Consider the following 14,643-nt stretch of genomic DNA (forward strand, 5'->3'; position numbering starts at 1 on the left):
TTTTTAAAATTAGAAACTTTGCCCTATCCTTCTTCTTTGTCTTTTTCTTCCCCTTAGCACTTAGCACATCTCACATACTATTTGCTTTACACACTTATTTGTGTCTATCTTGCCTCACTAGACCATAAACTTCTTGAGCATAGAGGTATTTGCCTCTTTTACTTACTGCTGTATCAGCGGTGCCAACAACAGGGTCTAACACATTGTAGGCCTCACTAACTAGATGTTGATAGAATTAATAAATGGTCACTGGCATATGGCAAGCACTCAGTAACGGTTAGGTATTGCGATTTGACTACAATCACTTCACCACCAAGAACTCACTATTTAGCCCGCTCAGTTAATCACTCTGCTCCAGAAAGGTCAGCCACATTATCCTGGTAATAAGGACCACCATCTGTGTGTGCAAAGCTGCCTTTGATGTTTTATATTTATCTCACTTCAGCATCAACTCCAAAATGGGGAAATTATTATTATCTCTATCTTATAATTAAGAGAATGAGGCACAACAAAGTTAACCAATTTTCCCATCTTCATGTCCCTTGAGAGTGGGAGAGCAGTCTTGGAACTTGAGTCCGTTCAACACCAGCAACTTGCCTCTTGTCTGCACTGGTGGGCTGGAATGTTTGCTTCTCTGGCACTAGAACACTCCTTATGCAGCCTCCCTCTTCTATGACGCCTATATCTTCTTTTATTATTGTCTCCTGATTTTATCCAAATATTTCTCTCTTCTGAAAATGTCTCTGGACATCCCCAGGTCTGAGAGTAAATCTTGATTTACCTGAGCCAGTCAGGACACTAAGGATATTAACATTATATGTCATCGAAATAGTAGAATAGGGTGCCCCACAGGTACCATTCCTCCACAAAAGCAGCTAATAAGCTGGTAAAAAGAAAAAAAGTCAAAATCTAAGCCAGTCATGGCAATCCATACTCCTAGCCAGTTATTTGCTTACGAATAGCCATTTAATACAATTCTAGCCAATAAGACATGCAGAAAGTCTGGGAATGGTTTCCTCACTCCTTAGCAGAGAAAAAGCAGGAAAAATAGATATTTCTTCCTCCAGAATTTTTCATATTCAAATGCAGGGACAGATTACTTGTGCTTACTTTACTAATCTCTGGTGAATAAAGATGTGGTGAAACCCACGTGAAATTGTTCACTACACACTAGTAAGCAAACACAAGTAAGCCCATGAGTCCTTTGCTTAATGTAAGCTGGTGCAAACCTTGCCTACTGGTTAGTCCTCCCCTGTTTAAATGGGATGTCTGAAGTGCAGCCAGCATCTTTCAACCAACAGGAAGATGACACTAACACAAGAAAGAGAGTAGAGTCAATAATACCTCAGAGAAGTAATAAGGTTAGACACCTTGTGTATCAAGCCTGAAGCCTACCCTACCCATGGAAGTTATGTGAAACTTTTTAAGTGCTCTTATTGTATAAATCAGTTGAGCTGGCTTTTCTGTTACTTTAACTAAAAGCATCCTGATACCACAGCACCCCCCTCCCACCTTTGAAGTAGTCCAACCTCCAAAAATTGCTTAGATACATCTTCAGTTCTACTCATTGAAGACAGACAACTGTCTCAGTCATCTAGTACTGCTATAACAGAAATACCACAAATGGATGGCTTTAACAAAGAGAAATTTATTCTTTCACAGTCCAGTAGGCTAGAAGTCTGCATTCAGGGCACCAGCTCCAAGGGAAGGCTTTCTCTGTCTGTGGGCTCTGGAGGAAGGTCCTTGTCATCAGTTTTCCCTTCGTCTGGGAGCATCTCAGCACAGGAACCTCTGGTCAAGAGGACGCGCTTTGCTCCTGGCACTGCTTTCTTAGTGGTATGAGGTCCCCCTGTCTCTCTGCTCACTTCTCTCTTTTATATCTCAAAAGAGATTGGCTTAACACACTATCTAATCTTGTAGATGTCATCAGTATAACTGCCACTAATCCATCTCATTACATCATAGTGATAAGATTTACAACACATAGGGAAGTCACATCAGAGGACAAAATGGTAGACAATACAATACTGGGAATTATGACCTAGCCAAGTTGTCAGATATTTTTAGGGGACGCAATTCAATCCATGACAACAACTATCTGGGGTTGTTATTTCTTGGATTAGGTTGGTTATGGAGCTCTGGTGGCTCAGTGGTTAAGAGCTCACCTGGTAACCTAAAGGTCAGCATTTCTAATTCACCAGCTGCTCCTTGGAAACCCTATGGGGCAGTTATACTCTGTCCTATAGGGTCACTATGAGTAGAATTTGAGTATTTTCTTACTGAGCAGTTGAAAGAATGGGTGGGAGAGATGAGGTCAAAGATAAAACCCTAGTTTGGTCATGAAGAACTATATGTATAAGAGTACATCAAGGCACACAAATTTAAGCAGTTTGGCCAAACTTACCATGTTGGTTAATAGGCACTCTGAAACTAGAAGCCAAGTTCCTCACATGCTGTTATAAGACATTAACAACACTCCCAAGTTAAACCTATCTAAATGGTCAGACTTCCAGGAACATTGTGTAACTGGCCTAAAGGGGAAAAAAAAAAAAAAAAGGGAGAGAGGAGGGCTAGGATTTAATGGAATTCATTACACTTGGGAAATGCAAACTTGAAATTTTGCCTACCCATAATTACTCTCAGAAGTCAGGAGAGAAGTTACCATTTGGAAACATGATTCAATAGAGCTGTTGGCCTCTTGCTTGTATCTTTCAGATGAACAGTTAAACTACAACATCTTTGTCAAGGACAATACTAGAAAACCTAAGCCCGTTTCATTTCTTTCATCTTAAATTTGGTAAATGATTTCCTTTGAACTCATTACAGGAAACCAACTGTCTTCTGGCTTGCAAATATAGTTCTCACAAACCTGGCTCCTTTCTGATCTCTGAAGTCATTGTTAGGAGGACACTTGGTTATGTTTATGTCAGAGTTGTCCCTGGGTCATAATTCTCCTAAGTAAAAAAAAAAAAAAAAGATACATTATTTCAAAATATCAGAAGTAGAGAATGTCTTGGTTTAGAAGCAGTATAGCAACATAGCTAAGACCATAGACTCAGGTACCAGATCAGCTGGTTTCAAATCTCAGCTTTACCATTTCCTATCCATGTGACTTTGGGCAAGTTATTTAATGTTACTGTACCTTAGCCTCCTCATCTATAAAAATGAAACCTTTTACAATAGCACCTACCTATAAAAAAAAAAAAAAAAATTTGTTTTTTTTTTAGTGTGGACTAAATCATGTCTAACTTTCTATTGTATGGATTAAATAATACCCACCTGTTGTGTGAATTAAATTAGTTAATATATGTGAAGTTTCTAGAACCCAGCCTGGTACATGGTAGCCTCTATTCGAGTGTTAGTTATTATTACTTAGCTCTTTAAGGACAGATACAATAAGCAATGCAAATTTAAACCAAACCAAACCTGTTTTCGACGAGAGGATTCCAACTCATAGCACCTGCTACATTCCAGGCACAGAGCTAGATACCCCCAAGTACTATTGCACATGTTGTAGAAACAGTTCTTGCCCTTGCATGTTTCAGTCTGAGGATACAGAAAATAAACAGACAATTGCAATGTGCAGTGATAAATGCTAGGGCGGAGGTAGTACAGGATACCATGTTAAATGTGGAAAAGGAGAGATGGGGGCAAGGCAGAGGGATGTTGCCTAATCTGAAAGAATTCATTTTGGAAGACGAATAATATCAGATGCGACATAAAGTAAGGGTGGAAGTATGAAGAAAAAGTTAAGAAACATGAAGGATAGATAAAGAAGCTCCAACATCTACCTTCTAAGAATACCAAAAGCAAGAGACTGAAGAGATTTTAAGAGGGATAAGTTTCAAGGCAAAAAAAAAATGTGACTCTGGTGATTCCTAGACTTTTTTTTTTTTTTAATATTGAAAGGGCCACTTTTAGAATTACTTAGTTATTCATTAATGCATTCAACTAACATTCCAGGCATGTATAAGGTGCTCGGAATCTAATAATAGCGATGAATTCTTTCCCCGTTGCATCTCCCAAATGCATATATACGCAAGTCATAATTTTCCATATTATCTTAGAGGTTAAAAGTTCATAGATTCATATTCTTTTATATTTTTATAACAGTTTACTTGTTTTGACTGGAATGACTTAGCAAAAACAAGAGAATTTTCTCCCTATTGAATTACTGGATTGTTTAACAAAGAGTATCGTAGCAACTGATTGTTCGAGGGCATGAAATCATACAAAGGCTCAGCCTATAATAAAACTTGGGTTGGTAAACTTACAGTTTGTTACAGAATGGTCACACCTTTCATTAAAAAGCTGTGGAAAATTTAGCTCTATCAAGTGAATAAATACCACTGGTCTCCTACTAATAATTAGTAGACAGTCTCCCAGAGATTCTAAGCCATAAAAAAAAGTCAGCAACTAGAAGACAGAGACAATATCTCTACAGAATTTTGATGAAGGGAAATTTGTTGTCAACTAAGAAAACTAGCCTGAGATAATCATATGCAAATAATGAATTTCTAGAAAATTGCATGTACTTGTTGGTGATGTTAGGTTTCATTGAGTCAGTTCTGACTCATAGTGAGCCCATGGACAACAGAACTAAACACCATCTGGTCCTGTGCCATCCTCACAATCATTGCCATGCTTGAGCCCATCACTGCAACCACTATGTCAATCCATCTCATTGAAGGTCTTTCTCTCTTTTGCTGAACCTCTGCTTTACCAAGCATGATGTCCTTTTCCAGGGACTGGTTCCTCCTGAAAACATGTCCAAAGTATGTAAGACACAGTCTCACCATCCTTGCTTCTAAGAACCATTCTGGTTGTACTTCTTCCAAGATAGATTTGTTCATTCTTTTGGCAGTCCATGGTATATTTAATATTCTTTGCCAAAACCACAATTCAAAGGTGTCAATTCCTCTTTGGTCTTCCTTATTCATTGTCCAGCTTTCGCATGCAAAAGATGCAATTGAAAATACCATGGCTTGGGTCAGGCGCACCTTAGTCTTCAAAGTGACATCTTAGCTTTTGAACACTTCAAAGAGGTCTTTTGCAGCAGATTTTCCCAATGCAATACATAGTTCAATTTCTTGACTGCTGCTTCCATGGGCATTGATTGTGGATCCAGGTAAAATGAAATCTTTGACAAATTCAATCTTTTCTGCATTATCATGATGTTGCTTATTGGTCCAGCTGTGAAAATTTTTGTTTTCTTTATGTTGAGGCATAATGCATACTTAAGACTGTGGTCTTTGATCTTCATCAGAAAGTACTGCAAGTCCTCTTTGCTTTCAGCCAACAAGGTTGTGTCATCTGCATAATGCAGGTTGTTAATGAGTCTTCCTCCAATCCTGATGCCTCATTCTTCTTCACGTAGTACAGCTTCTCTGATTATTTGCTTTGCATACAGATTGAATAAGTATGGTGAAAGAATACAATCCTGACACACACCTTTCCTGATTTATAAAGCTCTTCATCCATCTTCAATTCTTATCAAAGTCTTTTCTATTTTCTGCTGTCTTTCAATGGCTCTTTCCCATTTTTCTTTTGCCCTTCTCTGTAAAAATAAGTATCTGACTTTTTAAATTCAATAAACACCCATTACGTACATATTCTTATATGTACTTAAGAAATAATAAAAATAGCACTTGGCTATTTAAATCTTTCCTCATTGGGAACTGAACTGATCAAAGACTCTAGGGTTAAGCTGTCTGACTCCCGATACGTAGAACTGGAAGGACCCTAGGCAAGTATCTATGCAGGTTGCTCCATAAATCATCAGAAAACCACCCCGTATTGGCCACAGTTCATATTAACAATTTATGATGAAAACTGGGCAGAAAAAGTTAACCTTTTCATCACATTACTGCTTTCTGGCTGTACATTTGCATAAGAAAGGCCTTGTTCAGGACACTAGATGGACTCTGGTTATGATTTACATTGACCAAGTGGTAAAGAGTATGTAGAGTCAGTTTTATCATCTCTACTAGACTTGTTTTACTTATCTTGATATTTGCTAACACAGTCAAGGTAATTACCTGCCTTTTATGGAGTGTATGCAAATTGCATAAGGTTCTGGTTATCCTGTTTTGTTTTTATTGGCTTCCATTTAGAAAATAGATTTCTATATTATATTTTATAGCCATTTCTCCATAATAATATCTAAGATTCTGCAATTCACTACAAAACTAAATAAGAAAAACTGGGTAGATGGATAAATGAGATAGATGGGTGGAAGGACAAGAGAGAGAAAGAGAAGGGAAAGAAGAAAAAAAAGAGTGAGAAGGAGGGGAAAGAAGCAGAGACAGAGAAGGAATGGAAGGAGCTGAAGAGGGAGGGAAGAAGAGAGATATTTCCCTGACTTTTATTTTTTGATGGTTTAAGCCAAGAAAAGAAATGTTCAGAAATTGCCCCAACTTTTAGTTTAAAATGTGTTAATAGTGCATAATTGGTTAGAAAGAATCATCAAAAAGATCACTGTTGGTGTTGTAGTTGTCAGGCACCATCGAGCCAGTTCTGACTCATAGCAACCCTATGTACCACAGAACAAAGCACTGTCCAGTCCTGTGCCATCCTTACAATCATTATTGCTTGAGCCACTGTGTCAATCCACCTCGTTGAGGATCTTCCTCTTTTCTGCTGACCCTGTACTCTGCTAAGCATGATGCCTTTCTCCAGGGACTGATCCCTCCTGACAACATGTCCAAAGTGTGTAAGACGCAGTCTTGCCATCCTTGCTCCTAAGGAACATTCTGGTTGTACTTCTTCCAAGACAGGTTTGTTCGTTCTTTTGGCAGTCCATGGTATATTCAATATTCTTCATCAACACCACAATTTAAATTCTTCTTCGGTCTTCCTTATTCATTGTCCGGGTTTCACATGCATATGATGCGATTGAAAATACCATGACTTGAGTCGGGTGCACCTTAGTCTTCAAGGTGACATCTTTCCTTCTCAATGCTTTAAAGAAGTTCTTTGCAACAGATTTGCCCAGTGCAATGCATCTTTTGATTTCTTGACTGCTGCTTCCATGTGTTGGCGTTAGATCCAAGTAAAATGAAATCCTTGACAACTTCAATCTTTTCTCTGTTCATCATGATGTGGCTTATTGGTCCAGTTGTGAGGATTTTTGATTTATGTTGAGATGTAATCCATAATGAAGGCTGTGGTCTTTGATCTTCATTAGTAAGTGCTTCAAGTCCTCTTCACTTTCAGCAAGCAACGTTGTGTCATCTGCATAACACAGGTTGTAATTGAGTCTTCCTCCAATCCTGATGCCCTGCTCTTCTTTATATAGTCCAGCTTCTCAATTTAATTCCTCAGCATACAGATTGAATAGGTATGATGAAAGGATACAACCCTGACGCATAACTTCCCTGACTTTAAACCACTCAGTATTCCCTTGTTCTGCCCAAACAACTGACTCTTGATCTACGTAAAGGTTCCTCAGGAGCACAATTAAGTCTTCTGGAATTCTCATTCTTCTCAATTTTATCCCTAATTTGTTATGATCCACAGAGTCAAATGCCTTTGCATAGTCAATAATGCAAAACACAGGTTAATATCCTTCTGGTATTCTCTGCTTTCAGCCAGGATCCATCTGACCTCAGCAATGATACTCCCTGGTTCCACATTCTCTTCTAAATCCAGCCTGAATTTCTGGCAGTTCCCTGTCGATATACTGCTGTAGCTGCTCTTCAATGATCTTCAGCAAAATTTTGCCTGTGTATGACATTAATGATATTGTTCGATAGCTTCTGCATTCGGTTGGATCACCTTTCTTGGGAATAGGCATAAATATGGATCTCTTCCAGTGGGTTGTCCAGGTAGCTGTCTTCCAAATTTCTTGGCATAGACGAGCGAACACTTCAGCACTGCATGCATTTATTCAAACATCTCACTTGATATTCTGCCAATTCCTGGAGCTTTATTTTTCACCAGCGCCTTCCTTCAGCGTAGCTTGGATTTCTTCCTTCAGTACCATCGGTTCCTGATCATATGCTACCTCCTGAAATGGTTGAACGTTGACTAATTCTTTTTGGTATAATGACTGTGTATTCCTTCTACCTTCTTTTGATGCTTCCTGTGTCGTTTAGTATTTTTCCCATTGAATCCTTCACTACTGCAACTCAAGGCTTGAATTTTTTTCTTTAGTTCTTTCAGCTTGAGAAACGCTGAGTGTGTTCTTCCTTTTTGGTTTTCTAGCTCCAGCTCTTTGCACATGTCATTATAATACTTTGTCTTCTTGAGCCACCCTTTGAAATTTTCTTTTCAGTTCTTTTACTTCACTATTTCTTCCCTTTGCTTTAGCTGCTTGACTTCCAAGGCCAAGTTTCAGACTCTCCTTTGATATCCATCTTGGTCTTTTCTTTCTTTCCTGTCTTTTCAATGACCTCTTGCTTTCTTCATGGATTATGTCCTTGATGTTATTCCACAATTCGTCTGATCTTCGGTCATTAGTGTTCACGACTTCAAATCTGTTCTTGAGATGGTCTCTAAATTCAGGTGGGATATACTCAAGGTCATATTTTGGCTCTCATGGACTTGCTCTGATTTTCTTCAGTTTCAAGTTGAACTTGCATATGAGCAATTGATGGTCTGTGCCACAGTCAGCCCCTGGCCTTGTTCTTACTGGTGATATTGAGCTTTTCCATCATTTCTTTCCACAGATGTAGTCGATTTGATTCCTGTGTATTCTATCTGATGAGGTCCATATGTATAAAATAGTCACCATTTATGTTGGTTAAAAAAGGTATTTGCAATGAAGAAATCATTGGTCTTGCAAAATTCTGTCATTCAATCTCTGGCATTGTTTCTATTACCAAGGCCATATTTTTCAAGTACTGATCCTTCTTCTCTGTTTCCAACTTTCACATTCCAATCACCAGTAATTATCAATGCATCCTGGTTGCATATTCAATCCATTTCAGACTGCAGAAGCAGGTTAAAATCTTCAATTTCTTTATCTTTGGCCTCCTTAGTGGTTTGTGTATAAATTTGAGTAATAGTCGTATTAACTGGTCTTCCTTATAGGTATATGGATATTATCCTATCACTGACAGGATAGTATACTATCAGGATAGATCCTGAAATGTTCTTTTTGACGATGAATGCATCACCATTTCTCTTCAAGATGTCATTCCCAGCATAGTAGACTATACGATTGTCAGATTCAAAATGGCCAATACCAGCCCATTTCAGCTCACTTGTTGTTGTTGTTGTCATTAGGTGCCATCGAGTTGGTTCTGACTCATAGTGACACTATGCACAACAGGACAAAACACTGCCTGGTCCTGCACCATCCTTACAATTGTCATTATGCTTGAGCTCATTGTTGCAGCCACTGTGTCAATCTACCTCACTAAGGGTCTTCCTCTTCTCTGCTGACCCTGTACTTTGCCAAGCATGATGTTCTTCTCCAGAGACTGATCCCTCCTGAAAATTCAGCTCACTAATGCCTAGGATATCAACGTTTATGCGTTCCATTTCTTTTTTGACAATTTCCAATTTTCCTAGATTCATACTTCATACATTTCATGTTCTGATTATTAATGGATGTTTGCAGCTATTCTCATTTTGAGTCGTGCCACATTACCCAGTGAAGGTCCCGAAAGCTCTACTCCATCCATGTCATTAAGGTTGACCCTACTTTGAGGAAGCAGCTCTTCCCACTCATCTTTTGAGTGCCTTCCAACCTGAGGGGCTCATCTTCCGGCACTATATCAGACAGTGTTCCGCTGCTATTCATAAGGTTTTCACTAGCTAAGTCTTTTCAGAAATAGACTGCTGAGTCCCTCTTCCTAGTCTGGAAGCTTAGCTGAAACCTGTCTTCCGTGGGTGACCCTGCTGGTACCTGAAAACCACTGGCATAGCTTCTAGCATCACGGCAACATGCAAGCCCCCAGAGTACAACACACTGACAGACACTTGGGGGAAAAGACCACTAGCTTGCCACATAAATTCAAATTTTAAATCTTTGCTAAGAGAAATAATTTATTAAAATATAACACTACAAATTATATAAGCACTCATACACGTCTCATCTTTTTGACTGAATACATAAAATACATAAGAGGAGTGCAAATATACAAAGGGAGAATATAGATAGATTCAAAGGAATATGACTTTATAATCTATGGAACTTAAAATTATATATGCAATGGCAGTTTTGTCATAATAAAATGTATGAGTGCAATCCTAAAATAATGTCTTATGTCTTATGTGTAGACTCTTACATGTATAAAGTAGACTTTTATTGTTTGATAAGAGTAATACATTGCTCAATACATTGTGTGTAAAATGAAAGGTAAGGTATTCCTCTCATGAAAGTCTTTTGGAGGAAACTGTTCAACATTTAAAGATAGCAGTCATTACTGAAAAAAACACGGCATTTCCCATAGGATTCACAGGAAAATAGCAAAATCTTCATCTGGAATTTGCTAATTTCTCTATGATCCAAGGAAACATATATGTAAAAAAATCACAAAGAGGCAGGGCCAAGATGGCAGAATAGGCAGATGCTTCCAACGATCTCTCTTACAACAAAGACACAAAAAGTCAAGTGAAATAATATTTATGACAAGCTAGGAGGCCTGAACATCAAAGGCAAAGTTAGAAAATGGGCTGAGTGGAAGGGGAAAAGAAAGACCATTCAGAAGCAGAGGGGAGTTGCCAGACCTGAATCACTGGGATCCCTCAGGCACCATTCCCGGATGTGGCTGCGGCAGGTAGGTGGTAGTGTTCAGCGGAAGTTTTCTCAGGGAGAAGCAGCCAGCTGCATAGCCTACTCACACGTCCGGACCCAGAAAAGAATGATGACCTTGGCTAAAGCTAAGTACTTGCATATATTTTACTGCGCCCCATGCCCCCAAGACAGCTCCAGTGGCTTTTGATTTCCCTGGGCCTGAGATAGGCCCATTTGAGTGCCCTGAGTCATGCTCCCAGACTTGGAGAAGAAATAAATTCACAACAGGGGGGAAGGACAATTTGCCAGCTCCACTAACCTGAGAAGCTCAGGACAGAAGCGGCTCCTGTCCAGGCATAAATGGTCCATAGACTTTGAATACCTTTCCCCCCTGCATGGACCTGTGTGGGCCTATTCCAGGAGAATTAGCCCTTTCTGGCAGAGTATGACTGCTTAAGCTGTGCGGTAGAGAGGTGGGTGTTTGATAGTTGACACGGCTTTGCCTATTAAACAGGGTCCTCACCTACCCACATAAGGGGCCTAAGGACTGGTGGCTCCACTCAGGTACCCAGTCACCCACGACAGGGGTCAAAGGATAACTGATACATCCCAGTGCTTACAACCAAAAGCACTGGGTACCCATGGTCTGTCTGCAGAACTCACTCACCTGTACACATTAGGGAAGAGGGACGGGCTTTCCTCAGAGACACTCAGGGGACCATTCTCAGCCCCTTGCCTGGTTGAGAGCCTGACCCCCTGCTGCAACCAGATGCTGGTTCCTACACCAATCACCCCTGCCCCTCGAAGACTATAGGACAGAGCCCTGTGCCACACACTTGATGACCAGCTACCTGGACACCTGAGCTGAATCCACACAAGAAAAATGAATAGACCCATGAGCTCATATACCTGATAACAGCTCTAGCCATCTGGTGACGGGACGTCAGAGCCTCAAAGGTGAAAATAATCAAGCTAGCTCATGCGAGCAACCCATTTGAGCATTTCAAAAGAAAACAGAGCAAGAAACTAGGATACAGTAAGCAAACATAAACTAATATAATAATTTACAGAAGGATCAGAGACAACAGTCAATATAAAACCACACAAAGAAACAGATCAAAATTGCTTTAACAAGCTCTCAAAACAGAGAATCAAAGGATCTTCCGATTGAAGGTCTCTTCCTGGAATTACCAGATGCAGAATTCAAAAGATTAATATACAGAACTCTTCAAGACATTTGGAAGGAGATCAGGCAATACGCAGAACAAGCCAAGGAACACACAGTTAAAACAGTTCAAGAAATTAAAAAGGTGCTTCAAGAACATAATGAAAAATTTAATAAGCTGCAAGAATCCATAAAGAGACAGCAATCAGAAATTCAGAAGATTAAAAATAAAATTACAGAAGTAGACAACTCAATAGAAAGTCAGAGTAGCAGAACTGAGCAAGTGGAAGGTAGAATTGGTGACCTTGAAGATAATGCACTTGGCACCAATATATTAAAATTAAAAAAAAAAAATTAAAAAAATGAAGAAACCTTAAGAATCATATGGGACACAATCAAGGGAAATAACCTATGAGTGACTGGACTACCAGAACAGGAAGAGATAACAGAAAATACATAGAGGATTGTTGAAGGTTTATTGGCAAAAAACTTCCCTGATATGGTGAAAGATGAGGAGATATCAATCCAAGGTGCTCACCAAACTCCACATACGGTAGATGTTAAAAGAAAGTCACCAAGACATATTATAATCAAACTTGCCAAAACCAAAGATGAAGACAGAATTTTAAGAGCAGGTAGGGATAAATGAAAAGTCACCTACAGAGGAGAGTCAGTAAGAATAACTCAGACTCTGCAGAAACCACGCAGGCAAGAAGGCAATGGGATGACTTATATAAAGCATTGAAGGAAAAAACCTGCCAGCCAAGAATCAGAGATCGAACAAAGCTGTCTCTCAAATAAGAAGGTGAAATTGGGACATTTCCAGATAAACAGGAGCTTATGGATGTCATAAAAACCAAACCAAAACTACAAGAAATACTAAAGGGAGTTCTTTGGTTAGAAAATCACTAATAACAGGCATCAACCAAGGCTGGAACACTGGGCAGAGGAATCAGATGTCAATCCACATAAGGAAATCACACACAAAAAAACAAGATGAAAAAAAGAAACACTCAAAACAGGGAAACGGTCATGCCATTCTGTAAAAGGGGGCCACATTAGGACAATAAAGAAGGACAAAGAAATGTAGGCATATATCTTCCATATGGAAAGGAAGACAAGGGGATATAAAGACATAAAAGTTAGGTTTAAACTTAGAAATACAGGGGTAAATATTAAGGTAACCACAAAGGAGACTAACTATCCTACTCAACAAAATAAAATACAAAAAAAAAGAGACTCAGCAGAAAAAAAACAACACCAATGAATAAAAGGAAAAGATAATATAGAAAGATGAACTACTCAGCACAAAAAATTAAATAGGAAAAAGAAACTATGAACAACACACCAAAAAAGACATCAAAATGACAGCACTAAACTCATACCTCTCCATAATTACACTGAATGTTAATGGACTAAATGCACTGATAAAGAGACAGAGAGTGGCAAAATGGATTAAAAAGATGATCAGTCTATATGCTGCCTACAAGAGACACACCTTAGACTTAGAGACAAGAACAAACTAAAACTCAAAGGATGGAAAAAAATATATCAAGCAACCAACAATCAAAAAAGACTCAAGAGTGGCAATATTAATATCTGACAAGATAGACTATTAAAGTTAAATCCATCAGAAAGGATAAGGAAGGACACTATACAATGATTAAAGGGACAATACACCAAGAATATATAACCAACCATATTAAATATTTATACGACCAATGACAGGGCTGCAAGATACAGAAAACAAACTCTATCAGCATTGAAAAGTGAGATAGACAGCTTCACAATAATAGTAGGAGGCTTCAACATACCACTTTTGGTGAAGGACAGGACATCCAGAAAGAAGCTCAATAAAGACACGGAAGATCTAAATGCCACAATCAACCAACTTGACCTCGTAGACATATACAGAACACTCCACCCAACATACTTTCTTTTCAGGTACACATGGAACATTCTCCAGAATAGATCACATACTAGGTCATAAAGCAAGCCTTAGCAGAATCCAAAACATCAAAATATTACAAAGCATCTTCTCTGACCATAAGCCCATAAAAGTAGAAATCAATAACAGAAAAAAGCAAGAAAAAGAAATTAAACACTTGGAAACTGAACAATACCCTACTCAAAAATGGCTGGGTTATAAAAGACATGAAGGATGGAATAAAGAAATTCACAGAAACCATTGAGAATAAAAACACTTCCTATCAGAACCTTTGGGACACAGCAAAAGCAGTGTTCAGAGGTCAATTTTTATCAAGAAATGCACACATACAAAAAGAAGAAAGGGCCAAAATCAAAGAATTATCCCTACAACTTGAACAAAGAGAAAGAGAGCAACAAAAGAAACCTTCAGGCACTAGAAGAAAGGAAATAATAAAAATTAGAGCAGAACTAAATGAAATAGAAAACAGAAAAACATTGAAAGAGTTAACAAGACCAAAAGCTGGTTCTTTGAAAAAATCAACAAAACTGATAAACCACTGGCCAAACTGACAAAAGAAAAAACAGGAGGGGAAGCATATAACCCAAATAAGAAATGAGATGGGCGATATCAAAACAGACCCAACTGAAATTAAAAGAATCACATCAGATTACTACAAAAAATTGTACTCTAAAAATCTGAAGACCTAGAAAAAAATGGATGAATTCCTAGAAACACACTACCTACCTAAGCTAACACAGAGGTAGAACAACTAAATAGACCCATAACAAAAGAAGAGATTGTAAAGGTAATCAAAAAACTCCCAACAACAACAAAAAAAAAAAAAACCCTGTCCTGGATGGCTTC

The 14,643-nt window shown here is 38.6% G+C and overlaps 1 long non-coding RNA gene across 1 annotated transcript in view; it reads right to left on the reverse strand.

Annotated features, from left to right (window-relative positions):
- The window catches only part of LOC135228110 (uncharacterized), a 102,201-nt gene that overhangs the window by 32,518 nt on the left and 55,040 nt on the right, over positions 1 to 14,643 (reverse strand). The window contains exon 2 of the long non-coding RNA XR_010318423.1: positions 2,870 to 2,954. This is a non-coding gene — a long non-coding RNA (uncharacterized LOC135228110). The remainder of the gene's footprint in view (positions 1 to 2,869; positions 2,955 to 14,643) is intronic.

This window comes from Loxodonta africana, chromosome 2, assembly GCF_030014295.1.
Source record: "Loxodonta africana isolate mLoxAfr1 chromosome 2, mLoxAfr1.hap2, whole genome shotgun sequence".
Classification (NCBI taxonomy): Eukaryota; Metazoa; Chordata; class Mammalia; order Proboscidea; family Elephantidae; genus Loxodonta; species Loxodonta africana.